This window comes from Patella vulgata, chromosome 1 (assembly GCF_932274485.2).
Source record: "Patella vulgata chromosome 1, xgPatVulg1.2, whole genome shotgun sequence".
Classification (NCBI taxonomy): Eukaryota; Metazoa; Mollusca; class Gastropoda; family Patellidae; genus Patella; species Patella vulgata.
The window spans coordinates 16,120,067-16,132,823 of record NC_065879.2 but is presented as its reverse complement, the minus strand read 5'-3'; the positions used below and the strand labels follow the sequence as shown (position 1 = coordinate 16,132,823).

The 12,757-nt window shown below is 40.0% G+C and overlaps 1 protein-coding gene and 1 long non-coding RNA gene across 2 annotated transcripts in view; both read right to left on the bottom strand.

Moving 5' to 3' along the window:
• LOC126828632 (hemicentin-1) overlaps positions 1–12,757 on the bottom strand; it is a 280,950-nt gene that overhangs the window by 179,701 nt on the left and 88,492 nt on the right. The gene's annotated exons all lie outside the window — the stretch shown is intronic.
• Positions 3,619–5,313, bottom strand: LOC126828794 (uncharacterized). The gene is made up of 3 exons (XR_007683240.1): positions 5,201–5,313; positions 4,345–4,486; positions 3,619–3,702 (listed from the first exon to the last, which is right to left on the bottom strand). It is a non-coding gene; the product is annotated as an uncharacterized LOC126828794 (long non-coding RNA).

Genomic DNA, 12,757 nt, shown 5'->3' with positions numbered 1-12,757 from the left:
TGCTCGATGGTCAGTCCAGAACGTTCCGTATTGACGGACTGCTATCGAATGACAGGGAATTGATTCCTGTCACATACCAATGTCGTTTGAGCGGAAACGTGACGTAATCAAAGTTTCAAGTATGTTATAAGCCACGATTGTAGACCTATTATATTCAATATATGCATGTGTTACCCGATTGATTCCTTCTTCGAGGGACTGAGAGCAGTCCGGAACGTTCAATCATAGAGTATTCCATCGTCTGTATAAACAGCAATACAAAACTTACTTTAAACCCTCTAGAAATTCCTCAAAGAAATAATTGTAATCCTCGCATAGTTTTTCTTCTTCTTTGTCTAACTCGTCAGATTTTGGTTCAACGCGCACTTGGGAAAAATACGAATATATCTTGACGGCGTCTTCCTGAGATTCCTTAGGAAAGTAAAAATAATAAGGACCAAAATGATCAATTAAAGGGCACTGTGCTTTGTTTGAGGTGTTCATCTGAAAAATATGGTGATTGAAATTGCCCTGTGTCCGTGAGATTAAGAAGTATGCACAGACAACTTAGCCAACTATGTTAAATGTCTCAATGAAAAGGGGAAGCAGCGGGGAGCTATATTGTGCCTAGTTTTATTGTATATGTGCAATTCAAATGTTCTGACATTCATAGAGTTCAAATAAACTTATCAGTGGTGCAGGACAGGGGTCCTGACAAGGCCAGCTGTCTAGTTATTCGGATGGTACGAAAAATCGAGGTCTCGTGTAAACACTGGAAAGCACGTAAAATATCCCTTGACAATGACAGTCGGAATTCGATATAAGAGTAAGCCGCGGCAACGCTGTCAGGGCAAAATTTCAACACTGTATGGCGTATGCCCGTCTTCATTAGCCCAGTCGGAGCAGAACAGTAGAACCTTCAACCCCATTTCATTTCATTGACAGCAAATCACAGGAATAATATGGAAATGGTGGCCGGTGAACAAAATTAAACCGTGTATACTATAGTATTTATTTATTGACAGCATGTCAGAACATACATACATTAGCACGGCCCCGTTTGCTTGTGTGCCCCAGGAAACAGCCCAGCGTGCCCATGTATTGATACAGCACTGGAAACACATCCATAAAAATACTTTTACAGTTGTTTACCTTCCAACCACCGCTCTTATTGATGTTGTCAACACACGACCTTAAAACACGATGGCAACCGGATATAGTTATGGCAGTTTTTAATAAACGTATCCACAAATCTCTGTGTTCTTTACACCTGAAAACCAATTATAATATTTGAGTTGAATTCATCAGAACATTATACATTCGTCCTATTCAAATACTGGATATGCTGTTTCTTGTCAGCCCCCCCCCTCCCCATTAAGATCTAAATTCCCAAGTACTTTGAAGGCAAATACCGGGATCGAACCCCAGAGCCATGAATAGAGAGTCAGCATCTCACTGAAGCACCTATATGTAGCGTGTTCTTGGTCTTCTAGTTATGGCAGTTGTTTATATAATTGCTGATTATAGACGCCGTCTAGTCGTTCAGATGGGACAATGGCGTGCACGTAAAAAGAACATAGCAGTTGGAATGTAACGAAGAGTAGACAGAAACAAAATCAACATGCCAACGCTAGATAATCTACCGGTTGGGATTCGATCCGATCTAAATCATAGCAATCTGCAATTTGATCCTTGACAAATAAAGATGCCATCTTTGTAAATATTGAATAGAACGGAGCCAAATTTGGACTGATATTCACAATAGTGTAGTTTGCAAGGGATTATTTAGCGCTAAAATCACGGACAGGGTCTTTAATTTTTATAAAAGGTATATACATGAACCATTGATGCATTTTATTACTTACTTCTTTGTTGATTTATCAAGAATATCAAAAGCAGAGCCTATTAAACGTCCCTCCTCCAAATGACTGTGGCCATGTAATGTTTCCATAAATACTGCTAACTTTGGTGCCATCGTATCGAAAATTGATGTCTTGCCCTGCAAATGTCACAGTGTAACAATTTTAAGAATCGATATCACAGTTACGAAGCTTTACATCGAATTTGTGAAAACATTATATTTATAGATTTTTAAGGAATTCGATTAAGAAAACCGAATTTGACTTCAAGCCTTCGCAATAGAATTTGAATGAGAATGTTGTATTTAAGATCTATGCATACCAAAGACTATTTGACGAAGATAGTCCGAATTGTCATTCGTGAAAATGTTTTAGACGAAACACGCAGAGTATAACGATCTTTAAAGGGCTGTGTCAAAATAGTTATGAAATTTTCGATCGAATATGTGACATGCCTATGAGTACATATAGGTGGCATATAAAGAGTATGGTGTCCATTAAGAAAAGGTTTTGCAAGAGAGAGAGAGAGAGAGAGAGAGAGAGAGAGAGAGAGAGAGATGGGTTTAACGTCCACTGGACACAAACTAGGTCATTTCGGGACCAACATATCATTCATTTTATTTTCAATAATTCGCTTGCGCGTAGGGGTCTTTATCAGTGGAAGGAAACCAAGGGACCCGGAGAAACCCCACGAAGTTGGATAGGCGATCCTACTCCTAGTCACGTAAAACCGAAAAGGTGTTGAATGAAAATATCAATTATCACCAACCTGAACCTGTTTCGGTTTAACATCAGAATAGTATTGACCCATGATATTTAACAATGAAGTAATATCCGGTCCTGTAGTTTTATTACACAATGTAGCTATAAAATCCATCGTGTCTCCACATATATTTTCAAGCTGATCAGTTTCTCTGTAATATAAATATTGTCAATGCATCAGTCTGATTAAAAGGCAGACCCTATTTCGTTTCGTTTTTTTTTTAAGTTCAAAATTTCGTTTTACTTGCGCTAACTACACTAGGATCTGGAAGGGTTGTTACAATAACCCGCGTTCTGGATGATGTGAGGTCTGTTGCGGCGAGGTTTATTTTTTGGGCGGGAGTTGCACGGAACAGTGGGTAACCCACTAGAAACATCAACGCTGATTAGTTAACCAAATGTCTGACTCCATATGGTCAAAAGCCGCTCATATGACCTCTGACGCGTCCTTCCTTCCACTACAACCGGTCAGATCTTCATGTAGTGAAGACCATCGAAAGTATAAAAAATAACCGCAATGAAATATAGATCTGTATTTTACTAAGATTGTCAACGAACGGTCTTATACAAGTATCGGGCATTCTCTTTAGACCTAATTACAGGATACTACCCATTACTTCAATACGATTACGGAAAGTTGGACATTTTCTAGCACCGATTCAATAGTATAATTTCAATAACAGAACGTACTTTAGACTTTTAATAACAGTCCTCAGAACTGAAGTCGATAAATACAATTCCAGAACGAAATGTAGGCCTTTAATAACATCGTCAAGAATCGTATTTATGGTATAATGGTAATGCGATGACTTACTAACAAATCTTCAAAATTGATTCTATGGAATAAATGCAATAACAAAACCGATAACAGAATATAAGTGCAATGATTTTATTTTTGGAAACAACAATCCTGAACCGATCAGGATTCAGATAGTCGATGACATAAATGCAATAATAGCAACAATACTTACTCTAGGCCTTTAACAATATCACTTAAAACTGATTCGATGTTTTTCAAGTGCCCATCTTTACATTCCGGGTCGCTTACAACATCCAGAATCTTTTTTAAATGACCCTTATATACTTCTGCATTATTAAATTCCTGTCAAAGAGAGAGGTAGGGTGTAATGTCCACTCAAAATATGTCATTTCGGGACTAACATATGATATAATTGTATTTCAATAATTCGCTTACTTGACGGGTTCTTTACCAGTTTGAGGAAAACCCACAAGGTTGTACATGCGATCCTACTCCTTGCGACGTACATGTCTGGGGTCAAAACCACGTGACTTGACACAATGCTAGGCCCCACGCACCCACAAGTCTAAGTAATAGTTTACATAACATTTCAGGCCTTAAGAAAGACATAGGAAGATTTAGCTCTTGCATAATGTATGTTTAAATGATTGTTCAAACCATGATATAATAAATACCTGAATTTGATGCCAACTGAATATAATATCGATGATGAAATCATATGAAATCGGGTTTAACGTTCTGCTTTTCTGCTCGCGCCAATCGATGTGCTATGGGGGAAATGTTGCCCGGAGAGAGACTGCTCTTATTTCACATTTCAACTGACAATGGTTCTTTTACAAGCACGTCCCTGTCTACACGGGGCCCCGGGTTTTCGTCCCATCCGAACAACTAGACACTGTCCATTCCAGGCCAGCGTCCGTCCTGAACCACTGACATGGTAGAACCACGCCGGAATATGCTTTGAAAATGAACGAATGATCTTACCATATAGGGACCTCGGTTAGGAAGCCGTATCTCGTTGACTAGATCAGCGTGACCCTTATAGGTGACTGCATCACTTAAAGATAAGCGGAAAAATATATAGAGTTCCAGATAGTCTTCTTGCAGAGCCTCCTCAACATCGTCCCTAAAATTGAAAAGATGTGAATCGACATAAATTTAGTAATATAAAAGCAGTGAACTGGGGTTTAACATCCTGTATTTATGCATCAACAGACTTCGCTACCGTTGTTTCGCGAGAAAGTTCATCGGACTTTTTCGGCGTGGTTTCCCCTTGTCAGTGATCCAGGACGGACTGCCTGGACAAGGACGAAAATCCGCGATTGGCGAGCACAGATTGGCGAGCACGTAAAATATCCCCTGGCAGTTGGAATTCGATATAAGCGTATTTCAATCATAGCATAGTTCATTAGCCCAGTCTGGGCGGAACATTAGGACGTTAAACCCCATTTCATTTCATTCCATTTTTGCATCAACATAGATAAGTAAAAGAAAATATTTTCCGAGACAGCAGCTTAATAAGGTCGGTATCTCTCAGAAGCAGGGCATAAGGAAAAAGTGTATGTTTATTTGAAATGTCAGAATTTCCATATGATCGGAAATTAATATAGTTGGGTTGTACAAGGGAGATTATTCTGAAATTTGAGTATGCAAGGGTGATGTGGCGATAATGATTCAAGCAAGCATAAAATACAAGGCCGGCAAGGGCAGATAATTCTGAAACTGATCAAAGTACCTGTAACAAAATAGGATCACATGTACTACAAATTTTAAAACATAAAATCAATAACATGCCGTATTAGTAATAATTTATATTTTAATATAATCTGAAAATACGTACGGTAATCTAACATTGGTGATTTGACCAAAAACCGCTTTGACACAATTATAAAATTCGTCAACATCTTCTTCGGGATGTGGTGTAAATTGCTTTTGAAAGGCTTTCAAAATAACTTTCCATTCATCTACAGAGTATCTCTACAAACGAAAACATGTTTCGCATACCATTTAAATACAAGGAAACAACTGAATACCCACTTTCCCCAAAGCTTCACAATATTTTTAAATGAAATTAAATTTAAGAAACATTTTAACGATGATCTTATATGCCCGATGTATTCGACCCAATATCAAAAAGACACTTATTTCAAACTAAACTATTTAATCATAAAGGGATCTGTATGATTACAATTCCCTGGTAGACTATAGCTCTCTGATGTGGTCCCTCGAGTATTTTCTCTTATGGGTTTCCCTTGTTATTGATGCACAAAGGATAGACGTTAGGTAGAAACGACACACGGAGCACGTACAGGAATCCATAACAGTAGAAATTCGAAGACAGGGGTGGATCCAGAGGGGGTGGGGTGGGGGCCGACATTCCCCCCCCCCCCCCCGCTCAGCTACAAAAATTTTCGGCACTCAAAGCACGAGATAATAATATAGACATTATGTGATATCACAATTAATGCTTTGCATCCATGAAATTGAATCACAATGTCATTGTATTAATTCATAATAAAAATTGACGCCAAACGAGGTGTTGAATTTCTCTGTTTAAAAAGCTCAATGTGTATGTATCTACGCCAAAATGACGATAGAGACCATGCGGGGGGGGGGGGATACATTGTCTCAGGAACCTGCCAAACCCCCTCCTACAAAAATTCCTGGATCCGCCCCAGAGAAGATTTGGCGGGAACGCCGCTGTCCGAGCAACATGTACCTCATAGCACGCTTTATAGTTTATTAGCCCGGTTGATACATAAAAGTAATACGTTAAACCCCATTTCACTAAATTCCCTCGACCAATGAAGTACCTGTAAATATTCGGTAAAATCCCGCCCGTCTTTAAATATGTATTCGAACACTTTCAGATGACATGTTCTTGGACCCAATTTCAGAATGTCAATTAGATAATCTACATAGAGTTCATTAAGAATTTGTCGTTTATCATCGAATTCGTCATCACTGAAATGAAGAAACACGTATAAAATGGTTTATTTTAAACACTCACGGATTGTAGGGTTTGGAAGGGGGGTGGCCGAATGGTTAGCACGTGCGTGCTGTATCATAAGGCCTGTCATTGAGTCAACTGGCGTGGTTTCGGATCCCCGGTTGTACGTGACAAGGAGTAGGGTCGCCTGTCCAACCTCGTGGGTTTTCTCCGGGTCAGCGGGTTTCCTCCCACTGATGAAGACCCGCAAGTGAATTATTGAAATCAAATTAAACCATATCTTAGTCCCGAAATGACCTGGTTTGTGTCGTGTGGACGTTAAACCCCATTTCTCTCTCTCTCTCTCTCGCGTAGGGTTTGGTGACTCACAGACTTGCCTAAAAAACGGGTGAAAGTTTTGTAAATAGTACGGACACAGTACTTGTCACGTACATACTGCACGTCTGACCTATTCAAAGCGTGGGAAAAATTTTTTCGTAATTCCGTGGAAAGCATAAGACTAATTTACGTGCACCAGAAGTACCTGCAGAAGTACTCCTGGCGAACGTGAATTAAAGTTTTGCCTCCGGCATATCGACCAAAGAAATAGAATATTTTCATTTAGCCTAAAACATAGGACCAATTAGCACGGACCATATGACCTCGTGCCTTTCCTCTGCTTAGACCAGCTGGCTGTAAAAGCTCAAAAACCTTAGTCGTGTCGGTATGGTGACAATGACAGCCATATTTGTGCTTTCTGTAGTCTTATAAACCTGTAACGGTACATCTCTTTGATCTTTGGGGTATATTCTATGCTCGGAATAACTTGCGGTCTGTAAGTCGGGGCGACTTTGGATATATACAGGGAAATTTGGGGTTATTATTCTGAAAGTTTTTCTTTAAACCTGTAAAGAGTTATTCATCCAGGGTAGGTTTTTATCACTAAGAAAACATGATATAAGGTTTTTCTTACGGAAATTCTGGGATATTCTCATCTTGCGTACATGTAAACATAGACGGTTTATAAGCAAGATAAATTCATCGACTTCGGTTATGCCGGCCTCGGTTTTTCTTTTTCTCGGGTTATTTTCCTCAGTCTTTCTTTCCCCAACATAACCTCAGTCTCGTGCTTTATCCTACACATACATGCCCGACAAAATCCTAAGTGTATCGTGCAGATTTTCTGCACTGATTGCACGTCACACACGAAGGTAGTAAGTGAGATATACTTCTGACTTGCGGGCCGCAATCATAGTAAGTCAGGAGTACTTATGTAGTATGTCTAATGCACGTCAGCCGTGTAAAGACCTTGCGTCTGACGTGTTCTTACTGTCATCGCAAAGCCCTTGCCGTGTTCCTGACTTGTTGCCGACGCACAACACGTCTGTGGGCTTCATACGTAGTGTATGGGTTTGTGATTTTTCGCAGACCCGTAGAAGGTGCATGTGCATGACCAAAAGCCTCTACGGGTAGGCTGAGAACTTCTACGTTGCCGAACCCACGCAAGTGCCACGTAGTAGCCCGTACAGCAGGGTGTGAGCTAAGCTTAACAGAATAAATCTGGGTTTGGTATAGTATCAATGGATTTATAGTAGAGATATAAATTTCCTTTCATTGTTTTTATGCTTTCGGGGAGGGGGGGGGGTCGAATGCTTAGCACGTGCACGCTGTATCATAGAGTCTGGCAATGATTCAAATGGCGTGGTTTCCATTTCCCGGTTGTACGTGACAAAGAGTAGGTCCCTCTTGGGTTTTCTCCGGTTGCCTCCCGCTGATTAAAATCCTTACGCGCAAGCGTATTATTGAAATAAAATTGAACCATATGTTAGTCCCGAAATGACCTAGTTTGTGTCGAGTGGACGTTAAACCCCCCCTCTCTCTCTCTCTGTGGGAAAATAGTCTGTCATTACTATGAAAGGCGCAATTCAAAGATTTGAACTACAAACGACACACGACCTCTGTTTTAATCAGATTGGGAAAGTATTCGGCCATTGCTATGAAATACGTCAATCAAAGATTATTTGTCGGCGATATCAGAAGTTATATCGCCTATTATAGCTGGAATTCAGAGTCACTGGCCAACTTGTTAGCTATATGAACTTCCTAAATAAATATTGTGTTAATAAATTGATGGGTCGATCAGTATTGTCACAAACCCAACCTATCGTGCTCAACTGTGGAGATTGTTCCATCGGCTACATTTCGGTACAGTTTGCTATGGATTGGTTAAAGTATCAATAAGCACACAGCTCATCCATTAATCCACACGACAATCGCCGTTGCGATGTAAAAGATAATCAGAAAAGTTCCGAATATTCATAAAGAATCTTACTAAATTTGTTTGTTAATGGAGCCAATTAAATCCTTCACCATATACAATGTTGAATCGCTATCCTTGCCAAAGTTTTCCACGCAAATTTTAATCTTCAGTGCCTTAAATGCCGAGCAACAAACGTCAACGATCTCATCTGGTGGTCCTCCTTCGGTTGATATCCTCCACTTTTCAACACGACCATTGAACTTGTCCTTCTCATCCTCAGATGGATTCTCAAAATTAGCATTATTGATAATATTTATTATGTCATCTGAAAATAATGAGAGAAAAGTAAAAAACGAGCCTTAACGCCCATTCAACATAAATTGGATCATATCCGGAAACACTATTCTAACTCCTTATCATGTGTAATTGGGATTCTTCCATTTCGGTTCCCACTTGTCGGGAGAAGCGCATGTGCAGCTGAGAAGTAAAAGCCAATCGAGTGTGACGAAAAACCGATGTACGTAAAATTACCCTTGACAGTTATAATTAAATAACACGTATGCGGCAAAAAAAAACTGTTCGGGACAAATTGTCCCTCCTCGCATTGCCGTCTCGAAGTCTCATGAATAAATAGGGTGTTGGCAAGGCATTAAACCCCATTCATTTACTCATTGATTGAGCACAAATTCCACTAATTGGTTCAAATAAAGCATGTTTTACAGCTGCAATTCCAGCACCCCACATCTCTCATCCCTACTTAACTCTCAGTTAAACCCACTTGGTCCAATATTAAAGGGACAATAACACTCTTGCTGGCTTGATAGCTCCAGAAAATAAAAAAAATGCCTTATTCTAAGTACTAGATGTGTTAATGCCCTACCTGTTGTGTAAATTATCCATTACATCCTTTTTTACTTGTCCAGAGGGTTCAAAAATATTTTTAAATCGAAGTTTCATTTGAAACGGTTTACGTTAGACGTTTCAAACCATTATGTTGAATTTTTCAAAATTTTTAAATAAGGTGTGTTAAGATGAAATTTGTATCATCAATTAATTGAAATATTCTAAAAAGATTATTCTAAAGATTGGGACATATTATTCAGTTACAACAAGAGTGGTATTGAGCCTTTAACCCACTGGACACTCGACCTTTAACCTTAATATACTATTTCATTTGTGTCCATGTATCGTCAAGGGAACATAACTTTAAACTGACGCAAACATAGTCTTTTTGTAGTCAATGGAACACGTCTTTAAATATAAGCCAACATATCTGTTTAATTAACCACATGTATCGCCATATAAATCGATATAATGCCACTCAGTAAACCCTTTGTATTAATAACTTTTATTTAGATCCATTTTTTTCAATTTCATACACAGGAAATAATAATTAGGCTTCTGTGTTAACATGATCACGTCATTAGTGGCAGTGTCAAGTCATGAGTCGTGTTTTCGTAAAATACTACACTTTAGAGCATCATAGAGAGAAATGGGGTTTCGCGTGCACTCGATAAATCTAGATGATTTCGAGACTAACTTAGGCTTAAATTTAACGGCCTTTTGCAATCGGAGAAAATCGGAGGAAAGTGAGAACCCGGATAAAACCTGCGAAGTTCGGACAGGCGACCCTGCTCCTTGACGCTACATTCTTGAGATTGAAACCACAAAACTTTAGCCCCTCAACTATACTATACTCTATATAAAGTGGGTGTAGCAGTGTATTAGTCACCTGACTCTCGACATTTTTCAAACTCAACATTCGTTTCCCAGGGATGGCAGTTCTAATCGTTCGGATGGGATGAACACCCGACATCCACTCGTATGCGCATTGACGTGAACGTACAAGCCCCCTTGGCAGTTTGTCTGGAATTTACCGAAGTATAATTATGATAGAGAGGGAGAGAGAGAGAGAGAGAGAGAGAGAGAGAGAGATATATATGGGGTTTAACGTCCACTTGACACAAACTACGTCATTTCGGGACTAACATATGGTTCAATTTTATTTCAATAATTCGCGCTTGCGTATAAGGGTCTTTAGCAGTAGGAGGAAACCGGAGGACCCGGAGAAAACCCACGAGGTTGGACAGGCGACCCTATTCCTTGTCACGTACAACCGGGGAATCAAAACCACGCGAGTTGACTCAATGACAGACCTTATGATGCAGCGCGCACACGCTAACCATTCGGCCATCCAACACTCCCGAAGTATTATGATGGCGAAACTTAATTAAACCACAGTCCAGTTAAATTTAGATGATTAATCTATTGTCTACAAACAGGTTCGCATTTATTGATAATGAATAAATCGGTGTTCAGTAATTCAAACATAAGGTTGTTGGTTCAAGAACACAGTCTATTGTCCAGCGAACACACAATGCCTTATATAGAAGTCCCGTGTTCGATCCCGGTGTTTAGTCTGACAAGGGACACAGTATAGTCGTTCAGATGGGACTAAAAAGGGTCCCGTGTATACATTGGCATGCACTTAAAAGAACCCTTAACAGTTGGAATTCGAAATGAGTAGGCCATAGCGCTATCAGCGCCAAATGTCCCTTATAGCATACTGCATGACGTATTCCTATCTTCATTAGCCCAGTCGGTGCAGAAAAGTGCGATGTTAAACCCATTTTCATTTCAATAATTTTAAATGTATATTGTGTACCGTCCTCTATCAGTGGAGGTAATTTTCTGCTACTATTTACGGTGAGCCACGCACCAAGCTCTTCGGACTAGCGTTTAAAAGCTAATAGATAACCCTTTCCTGGCTCAAACTATGTCATTTTGGGACTAACATATGGTTCAATTTTAATTCTCCAGTGCATAGGGGGGGGGGGGGAGGACGCGGAGAAATCCCACGGGGTTGGAAAGGCGGCCCTACTCCTTGTCACTGAACAGAGTGGAATCGAAACTACAACCCAACCACAGAACTTATAATCTAGCACGCACGCGTTAAACCATTCGGCCAACCCCAAGCCCCTCATTTTAATCAGGCATGGTAATAAAATATCCAGTTGTCTTGTTAGGCACTCCGATTGGAGACAGGTACATAAATGAAATGAAATGGGGTTAAACGTCCTAATAAAGATGTAGATGCGCCATGTAGTGCGTTAGAAGGGAATCTTGCCCAGTCATCGGTAATTCCGCCTATTCTTTATCAATCTTTGTTTTTGCCAAGCCCTCCGCCATGCAGTACTCACAAGGCCAAATCAGACTAAAATCTTTGTTTTTGCCAAGCCCTCCGCCATGCAGTACTCACAAGGCCAAATCAGACTAAAATGTTCCGAGGAACTTTCTCGGCTAATACGACCGTAAAACGACCGAACACAAAATCCAACCCAATCAAATCGAAAGCAGTTTTTACCCAACCCAAAGCGATATTATTTTAATATTATTTTATATTTGTTCTCTAGAACAGATTAATAATTTACCGTCGTCAATATTTAAGGGTTATTCTCACTGAAATAGAGTCTGGCAAGGGTAATTGCATAGTCGTTCGGATGGTACGAAAACAGACTTCCCGTGTACACATTGGCGTGCACGTGACAGAAACATTGGCAGCAGCAGTTCGATAGAAGAGAATGCCGTAGCGCAAGGGTCCGGACAAAATTGCTCTCATAGTACACTTTATTGCGTATACGTAGGACGTTTAATCCCATTTTATTGCTCATTAGAAAACCGTCTAGTAGCTTGAATGGGGCAAAAAACCTAGATCCACGTAGGTTGAAACGTCGCTCTCCGGGAACAGTTCCACTCATCGGAAAATATGTTCCCGTCTTTATGGTACGGTCCTCGCGCACTTACTTTTATCCCGGTTTGACCAGAAAAGTAATACCTTAAATCTCAGTTTAATAAAATATATAATTATGCCTAATAATCCATGCACGTATTTGTCTTTCTTGGCGGATGGGTTACTACTGATTGTGCTTTCAATTATATAACATAGCTTCAATAGTCAGTGCGGAAGGACTGCACTACACTCAAGTCAAACCAGTCAGACATTAATTCAATAATTAAAAATAATACAAGAAGTAACAAATACTTGCAGGATACCCGGCTTCGCTCGGGGGTCATAACTCCGAAACCGGAAGTGGTAGACTAACGCCACCTGGCCTATGTTACTCCCCGGTCCGAGCTACCCCTATACCCCAAATTTCAGACTCGGGGCAGACCTAGTGTAGCCACCAACCCCTAACAGACAGACAGAC